This window comes from Rhincodon typus, chromosome 35, assembly GCF_021869965.1.
Source record: "Rhincodon typus isolate 14 chromosome 35, sRhiTyp1.1, whole genome shotgun sequence".
NCBI classification, from domain to species: domain Eukaryota; kingdom Metazoa; phylum Chordata; class Chondrichthyes; order Orectolobiformes; family Rhincodontidae; genus Rhincodon; species Rhincodon typus.
In genome coordinates, this window is record NC_063366.1 from 19,763,189 (window position 1) to 19,790,098 (window position 26,910).

General features: G+C 42.0%; 1 pseudogene; it reads right to left on the minus strand.

Annotated features, from left to right (window-relative positions):
• LOC109925805 overlaps positions 1-26,910 on the minus strand; it is a 106,807-nt pseudogene that overhangs the window by 36,486 nt on the left and 43,411 nt on the right.

Consider the following 26,910-nt stretch of genomic DNA (forward strand, 5'->3'; position numbering starts at 1 on the left):
TATGATGCTGCTTGGCCTGCTGTGTTCATCCAGCCCTGCACCTTGTTGTCTCGGATTCTCCAGCATCTGCAGTTCCTACTATTTCTTATTTTCTGATGTTGGGTTTATTTACGAGCTTTTTTTGTGAATTAACATAAATGCCTCCATTCAGCTGGTTCCCAGATTGTTTTTGTTGACGATTTTATTTTTCAAAATAAATTGGCAATCGCGGGCTCCGAGTATAAATTACACAGTTAAAGAACAGCCGTAATAGACAATGGTTTCATATGTGATATATTTTAATAATGCTTTTGATGAAACAAGTAATTGCTTAACAATGATTGAGGACTAATTCACCCACGATGTGACAAACGTGAGAAACAGAAACTGAGTTAGGTGATAACGGTGACTCCTTTAACATTTCAGGTAAGCTGTTTTTAACGTGTCTAACATTTTGCATTAATAGCACTCACATCCAGTCGGCTCATTCATCACTTTAAACAGACTGTTAAAAACAAGATTCACAGCAGCCACGCTCCATTTAGATGTTTAAGCTTCCCGAAGCAAATCCCAATTTCATGTAGTAAAATCCTTCCATAAATACACAAGATACAATTTTACACAAAAAATGGATTGATCTAGACAGTGGAATTCTGGGCAATGTTTACAGGCCTGTGGAAAACCGACCCAGTTGGTGAGTGTTATTTGAAAATGTTATTGCAGATTCGTGTACATTCGTCTAGGCCCGAAACGTCAGCCTTCCTGCTCCTCTGATGCTGCTTGGCCTGCTGTGCTCATCCAGCTCTACAGCTTGTTATCCTGGGTTCCTGCAGCTCATTCTACCCAGTAAGTCCCTCTCACAACTGAACTTCTTTCGTTTCTTCTCTCCCCCTCTTTCTTTCCCCCCACCCCCTGCCCTGAAGAGCTACTTGTTGAGCTTTCAGTTCCCAGTTCCAATACAGGGTTTATTCCCAAAATGTTAACCGATTACCCATCGGTTTAATTTTTTTCCTCTTTATTCATCCACGGGATGTGGGTGTCACTGGCTAGGCAGCATTTATTGCCCATTCCTAATTGCCTAGAGGCTGTGGGTCTGGAGTTACATGTAGGCCAGGCCAGGTAAGGATGGCAGTTTCCTAAAGAACACTAGTGAACCAGATGGGTTTCCCCCCCAACAATCAGCAATGGATTCACGGTCATCATTAGATTCTTAATTCCAGCTATTTATTGAATTCAAATTCCACCATCTGCCGTGGCGGGATTCGAACCCAGGTCCCCAGAACTTTGACTGGGTCTCTGGATTAACAGTCCAGCGATAATACCAGGAGGCGGGGGACGGGGTGAAATTGTGGAATGGATCTGTCTGTCAGTGTCCTTTAATCCCGCAGATCGTGAGTGGAGATAGTAGGAACTGTCGATGCTGGATGAACACAGCAGGCCAAGCACAGCGAGTCCCTGGCTGATCGTGCCACTGGACCGGACCAATGGAGGAGTGGGCGATAGTTTTGGGTTTAGACCCTTCTTCAGAAAAAAAAATGGGGCGGAGTTTTTCCAATGGTCATTCAGTTCCGGGAAGAAGATGGGAACAATCTTCTCGGTGAAAGTGTGATTCTAAGTGTGGAGATGGGACATGTTGCCCGCATTGTAAAATGACACCTGTCCACGCTCATAGTCCAGGAAAATCCGGACCTTCTGGGGTTCTATGTTCTGACTGAGCGTGGTATTACAGCTGGACGTGGCAGCAAAGTAACCTCTTCCAGAGACAAGTCCCACAATCCAGTAGCGTATCTTCAGTTTCGGTCGATATCCTCTGTCCAGTCCATAGATTCTGGAACCACTCCCAAAATCCACCGACTCTTGTTCTTCACTCCCACCACCCAGTAATGTCTCCATGATGTGAATCCCACCGATGCCAGGACACTGAGCCAGTGTTCAATATTGTCCGGGAAGTCAGGGAGTGTCTGCAGCTTATCCCCTACTCCTCCATTGGTCCGGTCCAGTGGCACGATCAGCCAGGGACTCGCTGTGCTTGGATCCAAAGTCAGAGAGGCTGGAGCTGGGATGAAAAATAAAAGAAAACAACATATCACTGATTTAGAATGAGTGGGAGGGAGACGAAAGAGAGTAAGGGAAGGGAGAAACAGTATGAGGGACAGTGTAGATTGGGACAGAGTTGAGAGAACATGTGGAGGAGAGTGGAGGCAGAGGGCCAGAGATAAAGGGGTAGGCTGACCAAGATTATGTGTGGGGGAGCGCAGAAACAGCAGGAAAAAGAGATGCGAGGCAAAGACTAGTAACATAACGAAATGGAGAGGTTGACAAACAAGAGGGATTAGCAGAAAGTTGATGGAGAGTGCCAGAGGTAGAATGAGCAGAGGTGAGTGGACAGGACTGAGAGAAAGTGCAAGGAGAACGGAGACATTGTGGGGAAGTATGGGGTGAGTGTGGAATCCGGAGGAGGGAGGGGGTATCAGGATGGAAACTGCGCCCTAGCCAATTGCATGAACTAGGGCTGTGGCCAGGGCTTTAAATTAACTGGAGAGTTGGACAAATAACTTGGTAATGGTGACTTCGAGATGAGCCATCGAATGTTTTTGAGATAGTTGTGAAACTGACTCGTGATGAAGGTTTCTTAGAACTTGGATCGTGTAATGAAGCTGAGGCAATTAATAGTGTTACGTCAACAACAAAAAAAAATCCATTGCGAAGTAGTGATCATGATACCAGTGTTACGTTAAATTTGAAAGTAACGAAAAGAATCAGAAAGTTGAATCACCAAATTAAAAATCAGCAGGCACATGGGAACACCGTTACCTGTGGGTGCCCATCCAAGCTACTCACCAGCCTGTCTTGGAGGTACATCACCATTCCTGCACTGTCGCTGGGTTAAAATACTGCAAGTCCCTTCCTAACACAATGATGGCTTTACCGATACCGCACGGACTTCTGGTCATTGCCTTCTACAGGGCAATGAGAGGTAGGCAATAAATATTGCCAGACGCAAGCCCCCATGAAAACAATTTGGTATAAAATATAAATACAAAGATAGATGTGTATAACAGAATGAAGTAAAACGGTGAATGACTCAAAGAAAATCATAGAAAGTGAATGAAAATCTGGGTTGGAATCCATGGTAATGGGATTAGTGTCACAGTGAATGGCTCTTTTCAAAGATGTTGTGATGATTTTCTCGAGAAGTTCGAAAATAGTGCTAAACAGCAGTTTGCAAGGCCAGTATAATAAGTATAGCTGTAAATAAATTATTCACAGGCAAGAAAGAGTTCAGTGTAAAGGGTAAAGTGGAAATAGGCACATTGCAATTACATCTGAAAAGGAAACTTATATTTATAATACAGATAAGTGTCCCAAATCATTACATGCAATGGATTAGTTCTAAAATGTCTTTTATTCCGTTATAAGGCAGGTGAATTAATGTCACTCAAGGAAGGAACTGTCATCTAAGATAGTCCAGCAAATTGTTGAAGTATACAATGTCTTGAGAAAATAGAAATAAGAGCAAAACTGAGGGACAACCTGTCTTGACCTTGTCATGGGAAATGACAAACGTACACCCTGCTCAATAAAATCTATAAGCCTTTCCTTACTAACACCTGAGGATATGCCAAAATTAGGAGATAGATACTGGTCAAATAACAGCCTGGCATACTCATAATCACCAAATCACACCTTATATACAATGTCCCAGATGCTTCCAACAGCATACAGGGATGCCTTGTTGCACTAGTAAAACGGACCACCAGAGTTGGCAGAAGTACAGTAGTGGTCAAGGAAGTTTTCAACAATGACTGCAGACTCTGTGAAGTCTCAGGCATCAGGTCAAACATGAATAAAGAGACTTCCTGCTATTTGCCACGTTTAACCTCCCTAAGTGAATGAATCAGCTTTATTCCGTATTGACCACCACTTGAATGAAGCACAAAGGATCACAGACCACAGAGTGTGGACCTGATGAGAATTTTTTTTTAAAAAAAGTCTTTCAATGGGATGTGGGCATCTCTGGTTAGTTCATAGTTGCTCTTGAGCTGCGTGACTTGCCAGGCTACTTCAGATGATGGTTAAAAATCAACCACACTGCTGAGGGTCTTAAATCATCTATAGGCCAGAGAAGGCAAAAATGGCAAATTTCTTTCCCAAAATGACATTAATGAACCAGAAAGTTTTTTTTTACAACAATTAACAATGTTGTCATGGTTACGGTGCTTTTGTGCAAAGTAAAAACCACATATGTGATCAAACAGGACCCTAATATAAGTAGGCTAAAGGAATTTTTATATAAATTGCAGTTTTTTGTTAAAAAAAGCATCATGGATCAGGCAACATGTGGACCAATCAGAATCTATCTATCTGATCGGACAATTAAAATTACAGTTAATTGTTCTTGCTGTATCTCCATGCTGGTGATAGCTGAAACAAATGAGCATCCTCTTCTCATACTGTAGAAAATGTTGACCCTTTTCTTAAATCTGTTTCTTGCCTCCTAGTTCTGATGAGTGCAAAATGAGGAGATCAACTTCTAGTTTCTTTTTAGCAATGTTTAATCCTTCAAGGTTATACCAATCCTCAATTATGGGATCATCTGCACACAACTGGGGTGAAGAAAATGCATTGGCTTGGAATGCATTGCCGGAGAGGGTAGTGGAGTCGGCCTCATTAGGGACATTTAAGCGGCTATTAGATAGGCATATGGATGATAGTATAAGGTAGGGGTGGAGGTTAGAGAGACCTTAGGTTTAGGGTAACGTTCGGCAGAACATCATGGGCAGAAGGGCCTGTACTGTGCTGTACTGTTTATATATTCTATGTTCTAAACGTACAGACTGGAACTTTTGCAATCATGTTCAGCCAGAAAGTTCAAGTGGATGATTCACTTCCAAAAGGCCCAGGGGCACTGATGGCTGCAGTGAACAAGTTTTCTGAATGCCATGGGATATCAAGAAGTTTTGCGCACAGCGGATACAGAGAACACAACCTAGCTGTAGCACTTAAGATTTAAATTTTAACAATTAAATCCTCTATGAGAAGATGCTGAGAACTGCCCAGGCACGGTCCTGTCCATAAAAAAAAAAGAAACAATCCAATCCAGCCAGTTGCTGCACCATCTGTCTATTCCCAAGTAATGAAATGTGTATCAACAGTTGTATTTAAGCACCAATTCCTCAACAGTGATCTTTCTATCAGTGTTCTGTTGTGACCACATGAGGTTAGTTGCCTCAGCCCCAGAACGCAATGCACGAGTACAAACGGTAGCATCCTCAGCGCTATCTTCGACTGCTTCAAAAACTTTTGATACAATTTAAACATAGAATTTTCGATATTCAGTAATAAATGCATAGTGTTCAGTGCCAACATTGACATATAACAAGAGCTGGACAACATTCAAATATTGACAAGAGATTTCTGGTCAGTTCTGTTTCCAACAACAGAGAATCTAAACATCTGTTCTCAAAATTCAATGGCTTTTCCGCCATTCAAATCCATCACCAATAGCATCCTGATGGTTTATATTGTGCAGAATTTGGACTCAATCAGCTATGTAAAGACTGTGGTGAAAGAGCAGGCCAGAACCTAGGAATCTTGCGGTGAGTAATTCACATTTTCTCTTTCTAATGACCATACAAAATTTATAAGATACAAGTGAGATGGAATACTCTCCAGTGGCATGGATGAGTAAAACTCAGACAGCACTGAAGAAACTTTCAAATATTCAGCACAAAGCAACCCAGGTGATTAGCAACACATGCACCATCTTATCTACTCACTCCTTCCCTCGACTGTGCATGGTGCCAACAGTGTGCAACAATCTACAAGATGCAATACAATAAGTCACCGAATCTTCTTCAACAAGACCTTTCAAACTGATGATGTCTTTCGTCTAGAAGATTATATTCAACAAACACTACCACAATGGCAAGTTTGCTTCTGATACTGACTGAAACATTTTGGTATTTCTTCGCTGTTGCTGGGTCAAGATGCTGGAAGCCCCTCCCTAAGAGCATGTTGCATTTTCCTACACCAAATGGACTGCAGTGGACAGGAACACAGCTCACCACCACCGTCTCAAGGGAAAATAGGGATGAGCAATAAATACTGGCCCAGCTAGAGACACGCACGTGCCATGAATGAATAAAATAAAAATGACTGCAACAGTTCAGGAAAGCAAGTCGTCATCTCCTTTTCAAGAAAACATTCTAATAAAGATTAAATTAAATGATGAGTAAGAGAAAGGGTCCAAATTTGACTTCTTCTCCCCTCTGCTCTCACAATCACACTCTCCAAACACAACCATTTCAATAATTTTGGGGGTTACCTTTTTATTTTTTGCTGCCAATTTATTGTCAAACTCTCTTTCTTGAAGTTGCTGACATTTTGAAATACCTACATCGCCCTTACACTCCATACGTCTGGATAAAGCGGTTGGGAGTGATTTACATCTCGTCCGTCCTCAGAATTATATTGCAACCGGAGCAATAACAAGATCAAAATCAGATTTGGGCCAATGACCTGTTTGGAAATTATGTCACAGCTGCAAAAATAGACATCCTGTTCCTGCACTAAATGTTTTGAAACCTTGGTATATGTGTGTGTATGCATGTATAAGTATATGTATGTGTGCATATATTATATATATATATATATATATATATATATATATATATATATATACACAAATGGATGTGTGTATAGACATGGCAAAAACTGCAGATGCTGGAGTCAGAGATAACACAGTGTGGAGATGGAGGAACACAGCAGACCAGGCAGCATCAGAGGAGCAGGAAAGTTGATGTTTTGGATTGGGACCCTGCTTCAGAAATGGGGAGGGGGAAATATAGAGAGAGGAGGGGTGGGGCTGGGGAAGATAGATGGGATGGTGATAGGTGAGTGCACGTAGGGAGAAGTGGGGATTGACCAGTGAGGTGGGAAGGGCAGATAGGTGGGAGAGAAGATGGACAGGTTGTGTCAGGTCAAGGAGGCAGGGATGAGAGGGAGGGTTGGACATGGGATAAGGCCAGGGTTGGGGAAATTTTAAAACTTGTGAAATCCATGTTTAGGCCATTGGGCTGTAGGCTCCTGAGGTGGAATATGAGGTCCTCCTCCTCCAGTTTTCAGGTGGCATGATTGTGACGCTGGACGAGGCCCAGGATGGACATGTGACCCAGGGAGTGGGAGGGGGTGTTAAAATGGTTCGCGACCGGAAGGTGTTGTCATTTGTCACATACAGAATGCAAATGCTCTACACGACAGTTTCTAAGTCTCTACTTGGTCTCACTGATGTAGAGGAGGCCACATTGGGAGCAGAGCATGCAATAGACCAAGTTGACAGATGTGCAGGGGAACCCTTGTCTAATGTGAAAGGTTTGTTGGGATTTGATGTAATCTTGAACCTACACTGGATGGTGCCCAAGCTGTGTAAGACCCACACAATGGAAAGCTGTTTAATTTTTGACTAAAACAGTGCTCATAAAGGGAACTAGTCAGAAATACTGTAGGCATTTTGATTTCTAGATGCCATGATTAATATTATATCACGAACATCATCATCAAAAAGGTTCTTCAATCATTATCACAATATTGTTTCCACGATCTTGGTGTTTGGAAATTGATTGTCTCATTTCCTGAATTAGAACAGTGACTCTATCTAAAAGAAACACTTGATTGGTTATGAAGCCCACAATGTCATGTTACAGGCACTAAGAGCATTACGTAACAATGAAGGTGGCTTTTCTGTTTTAACAATTGTTCTGCGGCCAAGAGATACATTTTTTTTTCTTACTGCTGCTTGACTTGCTTTTGTTTTTCCCCAAGTACCTTCTCACCATTCCGCCTCCATGTCAACTCAGTATTGATGGGACCATGACATACCACACCAACCCACCCCCATCATTCCACTCCCAAGGCCTGCTGAGCAGTGAGTGGTTTTCGGAATTCAACCCCCATTCACTACCACAGAGCACGGTCCCATGCAGCAAAAGAGTGGAAGGCTGACTGACAGTTCCTTCAGAAGGAATTGGGCCTTAGGCTGAATTCATGGGTTGAGCAGAAAATCAACCTCACTCAATCTAAACTGCTTTTCTTGCTTTTCACTGCCTCCCTCCCTCTCCCATCACCCCCAATGTTTCTATGTTTGATCTTGCCTCTACTTTCTCCTAGACTCAGTTAGGTAATAAACATCAGAATGTCCAACTCCTTGATTCTAATTTGAAACTTTAACTTTTCAATTACTCACCACATCTCTATTATTCAGCGACAGAGCCATAGTATCCGAAGCCAGTCCTGGTGCCTAAAGTTTTTGATACAATTTAACAATTTAATTGCCTATGCAGACAATGTTTCCATTGCCAGAATGGAATTCTGATAATGCACAACAGAATATCCCCCAAGATTTAAAATCATGCCAAACCAGTCTGCATAAATTCATTATTATATCCTGAGAGCCACACTTTATTCCTCTATTCATCCAGACCCCTTCATGGCTTTGACGCCATGCCAATGGCTTCCACCACTTACCCAAAGGAGCGCACCAAAGCAAAATACATGAATGAAGAGCTTCCTGGGGTTAACAACTGGCAATGTGAGTATTAATCTAGGACTTTCAATTCCATTTGATGCCTTCACATGTATATTTATAATCAGGAAAAATATTAAAGGAATTTTACCAGGGTCAATGGTATCAATCATTTCTCTCCACGCTGTATGCTGTAAAGGCTCTTTGAACTTTTCAATAGACAGAGCAGTTGCATCAACGATTGAGAGTAATCGAATATCCTCAGTAATCCTGTAAATAGTAAACAGTTGATGTAATAAGTGCATTATTGTTAGAAAACTCAAGGAATTATCTAAATTGTCCCAATACTCCCAACTTGCAGCATTTGTTGAGTTAAAATGAATGTGATAGAAAATGAAATGTTAGTCTTTCTATAACTGAGATAATCTGGCAATACAAGGGCAGAGGTTTTATAGCTATATTAAGAGTAAAAGGATGGCTATTGAGAGAATAGGTCCCTTAAAGATCAGCATGGCTGTCTATGTGTGGAGGCACAGGAGATGGGGGAGATTTTTATTGAAAATTTCTCCTCAGTGTTTACTGAGTAGGAATAAGGGAAACAAGTCAGGATGTTTTGGACCACATACACATTACCAGAGAGGGGGTGTTTGCAGCCTTAAAGCGTATTAAGGTGGATAAATCTCCTGGGATTGATCAAGACTATCCTTTGATATTGTGGGACACTATGGAAGAAATTGCAGAGGCCCTTACAGAGATTTTTGCTTCATCTTTAGCCATGGGTGAAGTTCCAGAAGATTGGAAGGTGGCTAATGTTGTTCCATTGTTTAAGGAAGGTAGCAAAGACAAGCTAGGGAACTAGAGGCCAGTGAGCCTGGAGAGGATACTGAGGGACAGGATCAATGAACATTTTGATAGTCATGGTCTGAGTGGGGATAGTCAGCACGGATTTGTATGTGGCAAGTCATGTCTGACAAATCTTTCAGGGTTTTTTGAAGAGGTAACCAAGAGGATGGATGAGGGTAGAGTGGTGGATGTTGTCTATATGGATTTTAGTAAGGCCTTTGACAAGGTCCCACGTGGCAGGCGAGTCATGAAAGTTAGGATCCAGGGAAAGCTACCTAATTGGATTCAAAATTGGTTCAATGGTAGGCAGCAGAGGATGATAGTTGAAGGTTGTTTCTCAGATTGGAGGCTGTGACTCGTGGTGTACCACAGGGGTCGGTGCTGGGACCTTTGTTATTTGTTATTTACTTAAATGATCTGGATGTGAATGTACAAGGCATTATTAATAAGTTTGCAGATGATACAAAATTAGCAGGGACTGTTGATAGCAAAGAAGGTTATCAAAAATTACAGAGGAATCTTGATCAGACGGGGAAGTGAGCAGAGGTTTGGCAAATGCAATTCAATACAGATGAGTGTGAGGTGTTGCATTTTGGAAAGTCAAACCAAGCTATGACTTATACAGTAAATGGTAAGGTCCTGAGGAGTGTTGTGGAACAGAGGGGGGAACCTAGGAGTACAAGTACATAGTTCATTGAAAGTGGCATCACAGGTGGACAGGGTAGTGAAGAAGACATTTAGCATGCTGGCCTTCATTAGTCGAGGCATTGAGTATAGGTGTTGGGATTTAGGTTACAGTTGTGTAAGTCTCACACTTATCTGTATTTTAAAAAAAATTTGGATAGGTATAGGATGAGAAGGGTTTAGAGGGATATGGACCAAATGTGGGCAATTGGAACTAGCTGAGTGGGCACCATGGTCAGCATGGACCAATTTGGGCTGAAGGGCCTGTTTCCATGCTGTATTACCCTATGACTTTAAGTCACTGATGAAGCCACTCTTGGAGTATTGTGTTCAGTTTTGGTCACCCTGTTGTAGGAAAGACATAGTTAAACTGGAAAGTGTGCAAAGAAGATTTATTAGGATGTTGCCAGGACTAGTAGGTCTGAGTTATAGGGAGAGGTTGGCCAGGATAGGACTTTATTCTTTGCAAAGTAGGAGAATGAGGGGTGACCTTTTGAGGTGTATAAAATCATGAGGGGCATAAATAGGATGAATGCATATAGTCTTTTTCCCATGGATGGGGAATTGTAAACTAGATACGGTATACAGTAAATGGAAAAGCCCTGGGGAAAATTGATACACAGAGAGATCTGGGTGTTCAGGTCCATTGTACCCTGAAGGTGGCAACACAGGTTGATAGAATGGTCAAGAAGGCATACGGCATGCTTCCATTCATCGTACGGGGTATTGAGTACAAGAGTTGGCAGGTCATGTTACAGTTGTATAAGACTTTGGTTTGACCACATTTGGAATACTGCGTACAGTTCTGGTCGCCACATTACCAAAAGGATGTGGATGCTTTGGAGAGGATGCAGAGGAGGTTCATCAGGATGTTGCCTGGTATGGACGACGCTAGCTATGAAGAAAGGTTGAGTAGATTAGGATTATTTACATTAGAAAGACGGAGGTTGAGGGGGGACCTGATTGAGGACTACAAAATCATGAGAAGTATAGACAGGGATAGCAAGAAGCTTTTTCCCAGAGTGGGGGACTCAATTACTAGTTGTCATGATTTCAAGGTGAGAGGGGAAAAGTTTAATGGAGAATTGAATGGAAAGTTCTTTACGCAGAGGGTGGTGGGTGCCTGGAATGCGTTGTCAGTGGAGGTGGTAGAGGCGGGCACGATAGCGTCATTTAAGATGTATCTAGACAGATACATGAATGGGCAGGGAGCAGGGGGATACAGATCCTTGGAAAATAGGCAACAGGTTTAGACAGAGGATTTGGATTGGTGCAGGCTTGGAGGGCCAAAGGGCCTGTTCCTGTGCTGTAATTTTCTTTGTTCTTTGCTCTTTGTTCCAGAGAGCATAGGTTTAAGGTGAGAGGGGATAGATTTAAGAAGGATCTGAGGGGCAACTTCTTCACACCAAGAGTGGAATGTGATATGAAAGTGATCGAGGCAGGTACAATGGCAACATTGAAAAACAACGTTTGCATAGGTACATGGATGAGAAAGGTCTAGAGGGATATGGACCAAATACTGGTATTTGGAACTAGCTGAGTGGGCACCATGGTCAGCATGGTATATTTGGGCCGAAGAGCCTGTTTCCATGCTATATTATTCTGTGACTCTATGACTCTAATTGAACCTACTAGGTCAAGAAAATGTTTCATAGGCTGTTGGCAGATTACCTGTTATGACATCCAAAGAGAAGATAAGCATTTAGCCTGCACACTTGATGTTGTTTTTTAGAAACAAAACTTGAAGTTCAAAGACAAAGACTGAAAGTATTAAATGTGCAAACATCTAAGCATTGGGTAGTAACTTATCATCGAACTATGTAGTACACAGACACACAACTCTCTGAGTATCTTGAGCTGCTCTACTTCTGGTCTGTTGCACATCTCTGATTGCAGTTGCTCCACTTTTGGTAAATGTGTCTAAACTGTCAAGTCCCTAAGCTCTGAAATCTCTCGTTAAATTCTGAGCCTCTCTACTTCTCTTTCCTCCTTCAATTTGACCCATAAATCCGACACCATCATCTATTTAATTATCTCCTTCTATGATTAGGTCTCAATTTTTGTTTTCTGAGTTCTAACATTCCCTCGCAGCATATTTATATATTTTTGCAGATTTTTCTGCTTCAGGACATAGCTTTCTTCGATTGGTTAGGTGCTGTGTAGGTCCACACCTTGCATAGCTAGTTTGTGTGGCTTCCTCAGGGTCAATCTCACAGTCACACAGGACGTTGGAAGATCAGTGTATTATTTACATGATGTGGAGGTGCTGCTCTTGGACTGCAGGGGACAAAGTCAGAAATCACATGACACCAGGGTATGATCCAACAGGTTTATTTGAAATCACAAGCTTTTGAAGCGCTGCTCCTTTGTCAGGTGAAGCAGTCTTACTTACATATCAGGCTGAGGGGGCGACATCATAGAGATGTACAAGATTACGAAGGGCATGGGAAGCGTTGATAGGAAGCAGCTGTTCCCTCATTTGAATGATCAATAACAAGTAAGCATTTTTTTCAGGTGAAGGGCAGGATTTGAGGAATTTTTTTCACTCAGAGGGTGGGGGAATTTGGAATGCACTGCCGGGATGTTGTTGAGGCTGGAAACCTTAAATCCTTTATAACGTAGTTGGATGAGTAGAGTCACAGAGTCATAGACAGCACAGAAACAGACCCTTCAGTCCAACTCACCCAAGATGACCAAATATCTTAAATAAATCTAGTCCAATTTGCCAGGATGTGGCAAATCTTCCTAATCATATATGCATCCAGATGCCTTTTAAATGTTGAAATTGTACCAGCCTCCACCACTTCTTATAGCAGCTCCTTCCATACACACACCAACCTCTGCGTGAAAATGTTGTCTTTTGGTTCCCTTTTAAATCTTTTCCCTCTCATCTTAAACCTATGCCCTCTAGTTTTGGACACCCCCACCCTAGGGAAACTTCCTTGTATATTTACCATGTCCATGCCCCTCATGATTTTATGAACCTCCATAAGGTCACCCCTCAACCTCTGACTGCCCAGAGAAAATAGCCCCAATGTATTCAGCCTCCCGCTATAGCTCAAACACTCCAAGCCTGGCAACTTCATTGTAAATCTTTTCTGAACCCTTTCAAGTTTCACGACATCCTTCCTATAGCAGTACTTGGCATTCAAGGCAATAGGCCAAATGCTGGAAAGTACATAAGAACATAAGAACTAGGAGCAGGAGTAGGCCATCTGGCCCCTCGAGCCTGCCCCGCCATTTAATAAGATCATGGCTGATCTTTTTGAGACTCAGCTCCACTTACCCGCCCAATCACCATAACCCTTAATTCATTTACTGTTCAAAAATTTATCTAGCCTTGCCTTAAAAACATTCAGTGAGGCAGCTTCAACCGCTTCACTGGGCAGGGAATTCCACAGATGCACAACCCTTTGGGTGAAGAAGTTCCTCCTGACCTCAGTCCTACATCTTATTTTGAGGTGATGCCCTCTAGTCCTAGTTTCACCTGTTAGTGGAAACAACCTCCCTACCTCCACCTTATCTATTCCCTTCATATATGTTTCTATAAGATCTCCCCTCATTCTTCTGAATTCCAATGAGTATAATCCCATTCTACTCAGTCTCTCCTCATAATCCAACACTCTCAACTCTGGAATCAACTGAGTGAATCTCATCTTCACCCCCTCCAGTGCTAGTATATCCCTTCTCAAGTAAGGAGACCAAAACTGCACACAGTACTCCAGGTGTGCCCTCACCAGGACCCTATACAGCTGCAGCATAGCCTCCCTGTTTTTAAATTCCATCCCTCCAGCAATGGCAGACAAAATTCCATTTGCCTTTTTAATTACTTGCTGCACCTGCAATCCTACTTTTAGCGATTCATGCACAAGGACACCCAAGTCCCTCTGCACAGCAGCGTGCTGCAATTTTTTACCATTTAAAACATAGTCCATTTTGCTGTTATTCCTACCAAAATGGATGACCTCACACTTATGCACATAGTACTCCATCTGCCAGACCTTTGCCCACTCACTTAGACTATCTATATCCCTCTGCAGACTTTCAGTGTCTTCTGCACACTTTGCTGTACCACTCACCTTAGTGTCATCTGCAAATTTTGACACACCACACTTAGTCCCCAACTCCAAATCATCTACGTAAATTGTAAGCAATTGCGGTCCAACACATATCACTGAGGCACACCACTAGCCACTGACTGCCAACCAGAAAAACACCCATTTACCCCTACTCTTTGCTTTCTACTGGTCAACCAATCCTCTATCCATGCCAATACATTACCTGTAATACCGTGCAACTTTATCTTATGTAGCAGTCTTTGGTGTGGCACCTTGTCAAATGCCTTCTGGAAATCCAGATACACTACATCCACAGGTTCCCCATTGTCCAGCATGCAAGTAATGTCCTCAAAGAATTCCACCAAATTAGTTAAACATGACCTACCCTTCATGAACCCATGCTGGGTGTTCCCAATGGGACAATTTATATCCAGATGTCTTGCTATTTCTTCCTTAATGATAGATTCAAGCATTTTCCCCACTACTGAAGTTAAGCTAACTGGCCTATAGTTACCTGCTTTTTGTCTACTTCCTTTTTTAAACCGTGGTGTCACATTGACTGTTTTGCAATCTGCAGGAACCACCCCAGAGTCCAGTGAATTTGATAAATAATTACTAGTGCATTTGCTATTTCCCCCATCACCTCTTTTAGTACCCTGGGATGCATTTCATCAGGGCCAGGAGACTTCTCTACCTTTAGCCCATTAGCTTTCCCAGCACTGCCTCCTTAGTGATAATGATAGTTTCTAGGTCCTCACCTCCTATGACCTTCTTGCCATTAGTTTTCAGCATGTTATTGTGTCTTCCACTGTGAAGACCGACACAAAATAACTGTTTAATGTCTCGGCTTTTTCCTCATTCCCAGTTATTAAATTGGCCTTCTCATCCTCTAAAGGACCAATGTTTACCTTTGCCACTCTTTTACGATTTACATATTTATAGAAACTTTTGCTGCCTGTTTTTATATTCTGAGCTAGTTTACTCTCATAATCTATCTTACTTTTCCTTATAACTTTTTTTGTGGCTTTCTGTTGGCCTTTAAAGATTTCCCAGTCTACTAGTTTCCCACTACTCTTTGCTTTTTTGTATGTGTTTTTTTTCAATCTGATACTTTCCTTTATTTCCTTAGACATCCATGGCTGGCTTTCTCATTTCCTACAGTTCTTCCTTATCACTGGAATATACTTCTGCTGAGCACTGTGAAAAATCGTTTTGAAAGTCCTCCACTGTTCCTCAATTGACCCACCATAAAGTTTTTGCTCCCATTCTACCTTAGCTAACTCCTCCCTCATTCCTTCATAGTCTCCTTTGTTTAAGCACAGGACATAGGTATTGGATTTAACCTTCTCACGCTCCATCTGTATTTTAAATTCGACCATACTGTGATCGCTCCTTCCAACAGGATCCCTAACTGTGAGATCATTGATTATTCCTGTCTCATTACACAGGACTAGATCTAGGACAGCTTGCTCTCTCGTAGGTTCCATTACATATTGTTCAAGGAAATTATCGTGGATGCATTTTATGAACCCCTCCTCAAGGCTGCCATGACTGACCTGGTTTGACCAATCGATATGTAGATTAAAATCCCCCATGACAATTGCTGTACCATTTTCACATGCATTAGCTATTTCTATGTTTATTGCCCGCCCCACCACCATGTCATTATTTGGTGGCCTATAGACCACACCTATCAGTGACTTCTTCTCCCTGCTATTCCTAATTTCCACCCAATTGGATTCAACGTTTTGTTCAGTGGAACCTATATCATCTCTCACTGCCGCCCTGATATCATCGTTAAAAATCAGAGCAACACCACCTCCCTTACTTTCCTGTCTGTCCTTCCGAACAGTTTGATACCCCTGGATATTTAACTCCCAGTCATGACCATCCTGTAACCATGTCTCTGTAATGGCCACTAAATCATACCCATTTGCCATGATTTGCACCGTCAACTCATCCACCTTGTTTCGAATGCTCCGAGCATTCAGATAAAGTGTCCTTATGCCAGTTTTTGCACCTTCTTTTTGGGTCCTATTACCTCCATTACTAACAGCTCTTAAGTTGTCCTTCCCTTTAACTTTTTTCCTAATTTTCAATGGAGTTGAAGCTTCCTCGTCACCTGCTAATCTGCTGCTTTGCCTTACATTAATTGTTATTCTCCCTCTATGCTCACTTCTCCCTTCTCCCCTACTTACTAGTTTAAAGTCCTATTAACCACCCTATTTACCCGTTCCGCCAGAACACTGGACCCGGCCCTGTTCAGGTGCAGTCCATCCCAGCAGTATAGATCCCTCCTGTCCCAGAACTGATGCCAGTGCCCCATGAAAAGGAAACCCTCTTTCCCTCACCACTCTTTTAGCCACGTGTTTACTTCCCTGATCCTCGCCTCCCTGTGCCAAGGGTCATAATCCAGAGATTATGACCCTTGGAGACCTGTTTTTTAATTTTGTTCCTAGCTTTTCATAATCCCGAAACAGGTCTTTTTTCCTAGTCCTGCCTATGTTGTTGGTACCTATGTGGACCACAACAACTGGATCCTCCCCCTCCCTCTCTAGTATCCTCTCAAGCCCGTCAGAGATGTCTCTCACCCTGGCACCAGGAAGGCAACACACCATGTAGGATTCTCTATCCTGCTTGCAAAGGATACTGTCTATCCCCCGATGATGGAATCCCCTTCAACTACAATCTGTCTTTTTGCTCCCCCCTCTTGAATGGCCTCCTGGACCATGGTGCCATGGTCAGTTGACTCATCCTTCCTGCAGCCTTATTCCTCATCCACGCAGGGAGCAAGTGCCTCATACCTGTGGGACAATATCAAGGGCTGCAGTGTTCCTGTCTGCAGGGTCCCCCTACCTGCCTCACTCGCAGTCACACACTGCTGTCCCTGCCCGCCGATCAAATTAACATTAGTTAATCTACCAGGTGTGACTGCCTCCTGGAACACGGCATCCAGGTGTTTCTCCCCTTTCCGGATGTGCCGCAGTGTTTGGAGGTCGGATTCCAGCTCAACAATTTTGAGCTGGAGCTCCTCAAGCAGCCAACACTTGCTGCAGATGTGGTCACTGCCATTCTCAATGGGATCAGCTAGCTCCCACATCGTACAGCTACAACACATCACCTGGCCTGCCATCTCTACTTAGTTAATTATTTAAAAGTAATTAGTTTTTTTTTAGTTTCGCAGTGTTCTCTGCACCAGTAAGTTTACACCGTTCTTTACTCTTACAGACTCCAGCTTTGCCTTCCGACACGCTCCCAGAGGATTTGGCGTCTAGGTGACCACCCGGAAAGATAACAAGGAGATGAGGGAAAAAAGTGCAAATAGCACTTGAAGGGTCTAGGCCCGAAACGTCAGCCTTCCTGCTCCTATGATGCTGCTTGGCCTGCTGTGTTCATCCAGCTCTACACCTTGTTATTGCAAATAGCTTACCTGCTCACCACACTTAGTCGTTATTGTTAGGTTAGAGGAGGTGGAAAGGTGGGAATTAGTTAACTCCCAACTTTATTGGGTGGAAGCTTACCTTCCCAGGCTGCCCTTACGCTTTCTCCCGGACTCCCGTCGCTGAAACAACTGAAAGGCCGAGTGTAGATAGGTCGGTGCAGACTCGATGGGCTGAAAGGTCTCTTCTACGCTGTCTGACTCTCTGTCTTCTTGTAATTTAATACAAAATTAGACAACAGGTATGAGTCACTATATTAAAACATATTATTGCAACGTAAGCACTCATCAATCATAAGCGGAGATATTATCAGCAAAAATATTAGTTTGTGTCTATGCAGGGAGAAAATCGTTTATAATCATAACAATACAGTCCTACATTTTTTTTACACAAACTTTGCCAAATTTCCGTAAAATCCCTGTCCTACCTTCTCTTCAGGCAAGCTTCCTCCTGAAATAAATAAATTACAATTAGTGAGGATAGTAATAACGGATTTGAAGAGGAGACAGACAGACTGTTGTATTGATCAAGCACCGGGCGAATACGATTCCACACGGAAGGGTGAAGTGGTAGATTTGGAAGGACCAACAAGGAGTGCCGAACTAAACTAAATGCTACAATTCTAAAGGAAGTAAGGACTGGCGATCTGTGGTTTAAAGTAATAAATCCTCACGATAATTGGGATCAAATGCAGGCAATTCTCACTTAACGATAAATTATGATGGTCTGGAATATGTTGAATTACATGGCTGAGGATTCACAAAAGTTCAACAGCAATTGTCAGTTCTGAGGAAGGCTCACCGGATCCGAAACGTTAACTCTGACTTTTTTTTTCTCCGCAGATGCTGCCAGAAGTGCTGAGCTTTTCCAGGAGCTTCAGTTATTGTGACAGAATAATATACCGTACACGCCCACATAGTTTACTGCATGGACGTGTGGGGAGTGTGGATTCGAGGGGAAAATTACACTTATGCAACAAGAAAAGGATTCCCCACAAATATTAATATCACACGGTCTAATTGCAGGGAGGTTGCCGCTGATGGTGCTACAGTGGTTAGTTCAATGACAACAGCAGACCCGTCGATAAAACAGAAGCAAATTCAGCTTTATTCTGTTTCTTTTTGAATAAATGTTATATTAATTTAACAGTGATTTTGCAACCGGGTGAACGTTCACTGAACTAACCCACAATATGTATTCGCTCACTTTCGGAATTACCTGCTCTTTTGCTTTCACCATCTGTTTCTGCAACGTCGAGATTGTCTCCTCAATAGAATTTAAATCCTCCTGACTCTCTTGAAGGTTTTTCACCACTGGTTCGAGAATCCGTGTCTTCTTCTTCTATCTGTTTCTGCAAATTTGAGAGTTCCTCCTCAATTGCATTTAACTTTTCCTGAATCTTTCGAAGGTTTTTCTCAACTGGTTCTAGAATCCGTTCCCCTTCCCTGAGATCTCTGAGTAAACGCCACTCTTTCTCAGTGAGAATCTGGTGCATTTTAGTGAACTCGGATGTGATGTGGGTCTGCAGGCTGCTCGCTTGTTCCTACCAAATGAAATGTGAAACATCATTAATATCCTGCGATAAAGGGAACAAAACCAGATCCCGGAAAACCAGCACAGGGAGAGATTACTTTAGTTTCAGAGACCTTTTGTTTCTGTTTCCGTTCCATTTCCAGAACCGCCGATTTCTTCTTTGTGAGAGAATCTAAGAAAGATGTCAGTTGATCCTGGAACTGGGAGAGAGATTCGCAGAATTAAAGTTTTAGACCGTAAAAACACAATAAAACTCTCCCTTGATAAATTATTTCCGTACAGCTTTAAGCTTAAGGCCTGAGTCCAAATCCCACCTGCTCAGAGGTGTGTGACAACGTATCTTAACAGATTAATAAAAGAAAATATCAATAAATATTTCTCCTTTTACCTTGCAATTTTCAATAGCTTCTTTAATCGGGATGAAGCGATGCTCTCTGTGTTCCCGCGAATGACGACAAATCACACAGATCCATGTCCTGTCAGTTTCACAAAACAGCTTCAGATCTTCCTGATGTTCCTTACAGTGACGTTTACTTTCCTTCTCTTTCGGATCCAGCTTTACTTTCCGAGCCGTCTTGGCCAGAGTTACCCTGAGGCTTCTTTCCGGGAACTCCTCTCTATATTCCGAGCAGGAATTCATCTCCTTTCCCGAACTCTTGGATGATACAGAAACGGCAGAAGTTGGGCCCACAATCCAGTGTAACCGGATCAGTGAAGAAATCCAGACAAATGCAACAAATTGTCTCCTCGCTCAAACTCTGGAGCTGCTGTCTGGAAGTCATGCTTAATCTCAGTACTTCCTGCTTCAAGTTGGTTTTACCGAGCAGCTAGGTACATTCCGTTCCACATTCCTCACAAATTCACCGCAACAGTTTCTGAACGATTATTGTAAACTAGATAGGGAGAGAGAAAGAGGAGGTGGAGATGGGCGGCGATCGAGATGGCATTGCATTTTTCTCCAGTTTGAACTCGCTGCAGTCTATTACACCTTTTTGAAACAGTCAAATTTGTACTTGTTGCGTTGGTCCTGAGCACAAAATCCTGAAATGTCAGAGATTTAAAATAATATGCACAGTTGGGCCTGTAGCAAACTGGATCCAACATTTTCTGATGAAGGGTCTAGGCCCGAAACGTCAGCCTTCCTGCTCCTCTGATGCTGCTTGGCCTGCTGTGTTCATCCAGCTCTACACCTTGTCATCTTGGATCCAACATTTGCTCATTATAGAAAACAAGTGAATATTGTTGATCTGTGTCTTTTTTTGCTACTGGAGGGTTATTCCCTTGTGTGATATGCGCGGTCGGGACTGGCTAACACTTTTTGCGTTAGATCTTAAAGATTTAAACGTAATCGTAAGGAGGCATATACGTAAGAGGTTTGCACACGACACAATAAATTAGCTGTGTGATTGATAGCAATGGGGATACATGTAGACTGCAGGCGGATATCAATAGACTTGTTGGCTGGTCAAAAAAATGGCAAATTGAAGGGAGTGGAGAGGAGAGCGAGTGTTTGGAAGAAAAGCTGGTGGAGTTGGGTAGGCGTTGAGATTCCGTTGTCTTTTAGCAAGACTGAACTCCCTGCCGAATACAATCCGTCTGGTGAAAAGACTCCGATCCAGAAACTGAACTTGAAGCTAGTGGGAATGTCGTCCAGTCAATAGCAGAAACTGCCATAAATGTCAAGCAGTGGTTTCACATGACAGGTAAAGAGATGATATTAGAAGGGCTGGACCTGTGTGGTTCAGTTACATTTGCTAGGAGATATAGTCTAAGCACATTTCACCAACCTGGGGCATTCCAAAGTGCTCCAAAGTCGACCAAGTAGCTTTAATGCCGACTGATTGTAATCTATGACTTTATGACTTTGCTGAGGAAGTTGGAGCAACGATACAATTGATTTTCTGTTGTGGTCCTGTCAAACAAAACCTAAAACCTACTGCACTGGTGTGCAATTCGTTCTGAATGCAGTGAACCTCTGGGATCGGTTGAGACAGTGTGTGAATGCAAGTCTTTAATAGTTACAAAGTTCACAGTTGTGCTGCAGGAAATAATTAACCCGTGAATAATAAAGTCTAAAGCCTGAGATTTTAAACCTGAGGAATCTTAAAATGTTTCCTCAAACTCGCTTCATAAATTGATTGTAAGAGTTAAAAGTAAAAGTCGCCATAGTCCTACCAGACAATAGGCTACATTTTCGTTAGAGGGAAGTCTGGTGGTAGCTTTACCTGAGGGACAGGAGAAGAATGGTTCTTCATGGTAACCTCAGCAGTTTGGGAATTGAACATACATTTGCTGCATCGCAAACCGGCTGCCCAAACAAGTAAATCCACAATGCCAGAATTCATTTGGTTAGAGCAAAGAATGAATAGATGTACAATTATATTTCTGGGTGTATTCCAAACAAATTACTGGAAATTATAATAAACAAAAATAAATTTGCAAGAAAACCACTGAGACTCTGGAATGGAAGTCTTAATGAGAGGCCAAAACAAAATACTGGGCATGTTGGAAATACTCATTATTTTAGAAAGCATCAGTGGCAAGAAAAGCAGTGTTATTCTTTACATTGATGACCTTCAAGATCTTAATATGAGGACCATTAGTTGTGGTGTGAATTGCTTTGGAACGTTTTTATGAGGGTGAAGGTGATATGAAAAAGCGGATTGTCATTGCCGTTATTGACTGTGGGCAGGGATTCAGTTGCTCATCTGAGATTGTAAAACAGTGGTTATGCCAGGGAGAGGATGTTCACCCACGGTATGAGGACTGAATACAACCACTTACATAAATATAAGTACAGTCACAATGGAGAGAGGTCGACAGATTTACTCTGAGTTCCCGGACAACATTCTAGTTAAGCTCAAATGTTTCTGTCCACGATCAGTTGGAAAAAGACGTTGTGTTTGGGAAGACGCTCGTCCATTTATCCCCGTGAATTCACATATCTAAAGAATTTAGATGTTGTCATTCCTCTTGCTTTGTGGATTCTTGATTCTTCATAAATTCCCATTCACTTTCGTTCATGCTTTTAATCGGACCTGCCTGCAGATGAATTTGTCTCCTAATGGAATGTATTAACTCCAGCTTCCTGCCTCCATCCCCGTCACAGCAAGAAAAAACACGATTTACTTCTTCCAATGGAAGTGCTTTTACCGAATCGCGCTACCGAAAGTCTTTCATCAAACCATTGTAGTGCTGTATATATGTACAGCGTTGGAAGTGATCAGAACATGCGCAAGCGGGGGAATGGCGATGGGGGGGTGTTAGGGGTAGGGGTTTGGGGGACTGTTTCCGAGGAAGGACGGAGCCAAAGTCTGGACGGGAAACTCCATAAGCGATTTGTTGTAGCTGTAATTCCTGATTAATTACTTTCTGGTCGAGCAATTTGCAGCTACGACTGATGCTCCCCAAAGTGCCCGTGTTGGGGGCCGCTATCTTGGAAAAAGAAGATAGAGCTTCGTCTTTCGTAAAAGGTGATGGGCGGGGCTTCACGTCGCTGTTTCGAAAGGCTGTGTCCGCAGGAGACGTTGATTGGTCAACTCAGACCACGTGGGACATCGGGTGGGGCCGAAATGATGCAATAGGACGCATGCGCTGCAGACATTAGCGAAGTGTAGATGAGGCGACTCATTTGGCTTGGAGGAAAGAACGAGATTGTGCATAGGTTTTGAATTTAACACGGGGTATGGGAAAGTTTGCAGGATGGGGATTCACATGTCTGAGGGAACAGGAGAGGAAAATGTGTTCTGTATGATATAGAATTGCCTGTTATAAGTTTCTACCTTGTTCTGAGTGCGATGACTTTTATAAACAGGTATTAGAGGGAGATTTGCAGACAGGAAACTCAGTGCAAAGTTCGCATCAAGGTATAACAGTTTCTCTCAAATCTTAAGGATCTGAATATCATCACTCTTTGAAAGCAGAAGGAGAAATGTTGGTCTGTTCTGCTTGTGGGAACGATTTTAAGCACAAGTCCTCGGGGGAAAGAAAGCACTGAGACACGCACACAGGAGTCAGTGTGTTCTGGTACACTGACAGAGAAACGAGCCCTAACTATATATTCAGTTGAGAAAAAAATTATAATTAATTTCAAGAAAGCGTAAATATTCTGGGAATGGCTGAAGCTTCAACTGATTGATCAAGCTGTAGACTACAAGGTCACTCAAACCATGGAGGAACCATGGAATTGATGAGCCTGTGGAAAAGTATTCAATTACCCATGTAAACTGGAAACTCATTGACCCATTCACACTGGGGAGAGGGATTCACCTGCTCTATGTGTGGAAACGGGTCAACTAAATTATCCATCCTCATTGGCCACCAACATGTTCCCTCTGATAAGTGACCTTTAAAATGTTTATGTTAAAATGTTGAACGACATTTAAAAGAGCTTTAAAAACTGAAATTCTGACAACTAACATGTTCAAGATGGACAGAGGTCATTCATTTGCTGATTGTGGGGAAAGGATTTATTATTTGGTAATCCAATCTGTTGATAGATGAGTGTGTTCACACTGGAGAAAGGCCTGTTCTGTGCATATGATTAGATTCATTTTTTTGGTCAATCCTGCAGAGACAGTGGTGTGTTCACAAGTTACTCCAGGCATTAGATTTTGCTGTTATCACTGTAGTTAGAACATAGAATCCCTACAGTGTGGAAACAGGCCAACAAGTCCACACCACCCCTCTGAAGAGCATCCCACCCAGACCCTTTCCCCTATCCTTTCCCTGTAATCCACCTAATTTACACATCCCTGGACACTATAGGTAATTTAGCATGACCAATCAGCTAAACTGCACATCTTTGGACTGTGGGAGAAAACCAGAGCACCCAGCAGAAACCCATACAACACGAGGAGAATGTGCACAAGTGGAATCAAACCTGGGTCCCTGGCGCTGTGAGGCAGTAGTGCCTAATCCCTGAGCCACCATTGCTGATCATACCTAAGACTGGACCAAGTCTAGTCTGACAGTTGGGCTTTCATTTCGTTGTTATTAATAACCTCTACAATCTGTGCTATAGTTTTATATTGTTCAGTAATGCAAAATAAAATAGCATGTTCTTGTAAACATTGTGGCATGTGGATCGACGACTTGTACATAAAGTGAGTGGAATTGATCTTTGAATTCTTCGAGGGTCAGTCTTTTAGGGTAACTGAAGGCAATGATACATTGCAAGGAGTCAGATAAGTAGGGGATTGGCTACAGAAATTTCAGGATATATTTGCTCAAGGTACTGAGGGAAAGAGAGGATATTAAGTAATTGCATTTATTAAATATAGTGAAAGGAAGATAAGTGGCACAGCCACAATTTCAGTGCAAATGGTACAGCACAGATAGCAATAAGAGGCAAGAAAGGATTAATAACAAAATAGGTGTTGGTCACAGACTAACTAATAATGGAATGGAGGAGGAGAAAAAGTCATGCACGAAAATTAGGTAAGTAAATAAGAAAATAGTAATGGGGTAGGGAGGTGTAATTCAGCTACCAATATTAATTGGACTACAGAGGCAGGAAAGGTGATAAGAAAAGAGAGTTCCTGTAATAGGTACAAGACTTTTTCCTAACCCAGAATGTAAGTAGCCCAACAAGGGAAGATTCACAACAAACAAAAACAGAAATTACTGGAGAAATTCAGCATATCTGGCAACATCTGTAGAGAGAAAACGAATTTGTGTTTTGAAGAATAGTCACTGGACTTGAAATGTTAACTGTTTTCTCTCCACAATTGCTGTGAGTCCTGCTGAGTTTCTCCAGCAAAGTCTTTTTTTTAGTTGTTTCAGATTTCCAGCATCCACAGTTCTTTTTTGCCCATTACTGCATCCAATAGTGAATCTGCCCTTCAATAAAACATCGTTGGTAATGTAAATAAAATTTAGGGAACATCTAGGCATTAGTGACAATAACATAAAAATGCATTAAGTTAATACTGAATAGGGGAAAATGACGTTAGAAAGTTAGATTAATAGATTATATAAACATCAATATGCAGGGGCACTATAGATTTTGGGAAAATAATGTGGATGACATTGCCAGACAATGAAGTAGAAGAACTTTGAAATAATTTAAATAATTTGTTCAACGGGGTCAAGGAAAGTTATATTCTGCTATATATAAACAAACTAAACAAAATAGTAATGAACAAGGCACCCCTAATTTTAAAACTGTGCTACTAGTTTTGCAGTACCCATTGAGTAGAAACATCATTTCAGCATCCACCCTATGACATTCCCCCAGGATCTGAAACAAAAATGGAAAAGGCTCGAGAAACCCAGCTGGAGAGAAATCAGAGTGAATGTTTTGAGTCCAGTGACCCTTCTTCAGAATGGGCCCACTTAGTATCTTGTATGTTTCAGTAATGTCATCTCTAATTCTGCTCAATTCCAGCCCTGACTGCTCAGCCTTTCCTTATAAACCAACGTATTCATCTCTGGAATAACCGAATGAAGTTGAACTGAACAGCTTTCAGTGCAGTTGTACCCTTTCCTCCAAAAGAGACCAAAGTGTACATTGCTCATAATGAGGCTGTATTCAAACTAGGACCCTGTGCAAACATCAATATTCCATTTGGTTTCCTAATCACTTGCTGTTTCTACATATCAGTGTATTGTGATTCATGTAGCATTAAACACAGATCTTTCTCTAGCATGGAGTTCTGCACTATAAATACCATTTAAGTAATTTGCGGCTACTTTATTTGTACTACCAAAATGGATACTTTCACATTTTTCCTACATTATAATCCAGCTGTCAACATTTTGCCTAATCAGTAATCTATCCTTTTGATGACTCTTCATATCCTGTTGACAAGTCATTTCCTAATTTTGTGCCATCACAAATTTAGATACTATCTGTTTGATGTCTTCATCCAAATCAGAATTGTTATGAAGGAGATGCATTATCTGAAATATCAATGTAGAGCATCATTGCTGGACCTACATTTACATTTTGCACTGTTGGAACAGGTATTTTGCAAAGGATACCAGCTGCAGAAGGGAAAATTGTTGCGTCCAGAAAGGATACAATCTGTTTGAGGGATGTAACTGATTACTTTTCAGAGAGAGGTCACATGACCCAGTTTGTGAGCACAATAACGCAATGGGATTCGAATACAGGAACCCAGAGAGATAACCCAACAAGAAAACCCGAAAGAACTGCAGAAGCTGTCAATCAGAGAGATAACTTACTTCGAGCAAAAGCCGTTAATGTCTTTTCAATGGAGGGACTCATCAATATTCAACAAATAGAGAATCTGTAATCTATTACTGAAGAAATGAATTTGGTTAGCCATATCATCCAGGAAGACACTCAAAGCCAAAAGCTTGCATGCAAAATGACTTCACCTGCAGGCTAGCATTTAGGACAATCATTCTTTTTTGAAATTGTGTGTTAATTGGTCAAAGCATGTTCAAGATAACATTCTGTGGAGCTGTTAATGTTTTGTCCCCAGACTGAAAGGTTATTTGTGTGTGTATTTGTTTTCCTTTCAAGCTTTCCAGAAGGTTACGTATTTGCAGTGTAAACTTTTTGTTAATATTTACATCACTGCTTGAGTAAGTTTTTTTGGCAATAAATCAGTTCTTTTTTTTTTTACATAGGAACCTGGTTGTCTCAATTCTGATACTGAGTTATTCAAACATTGTTGTGATCAATGGAGGAGTGAAAAAAAGATGGTAATCAGTTCACAACATTTCATTCAGTCATAGATTGTATGTAGAGAGATAGTAGGAACTGCAGATGCTGGAGAATCTGAGATAACAAGGTGTAGAGCTGGATGAACACAGCAGGCCAAGCAGCATCAGAGGAGCAGGAAGGCTGACGTTTCGGGCCTAGACCCTTCTTCAGAAA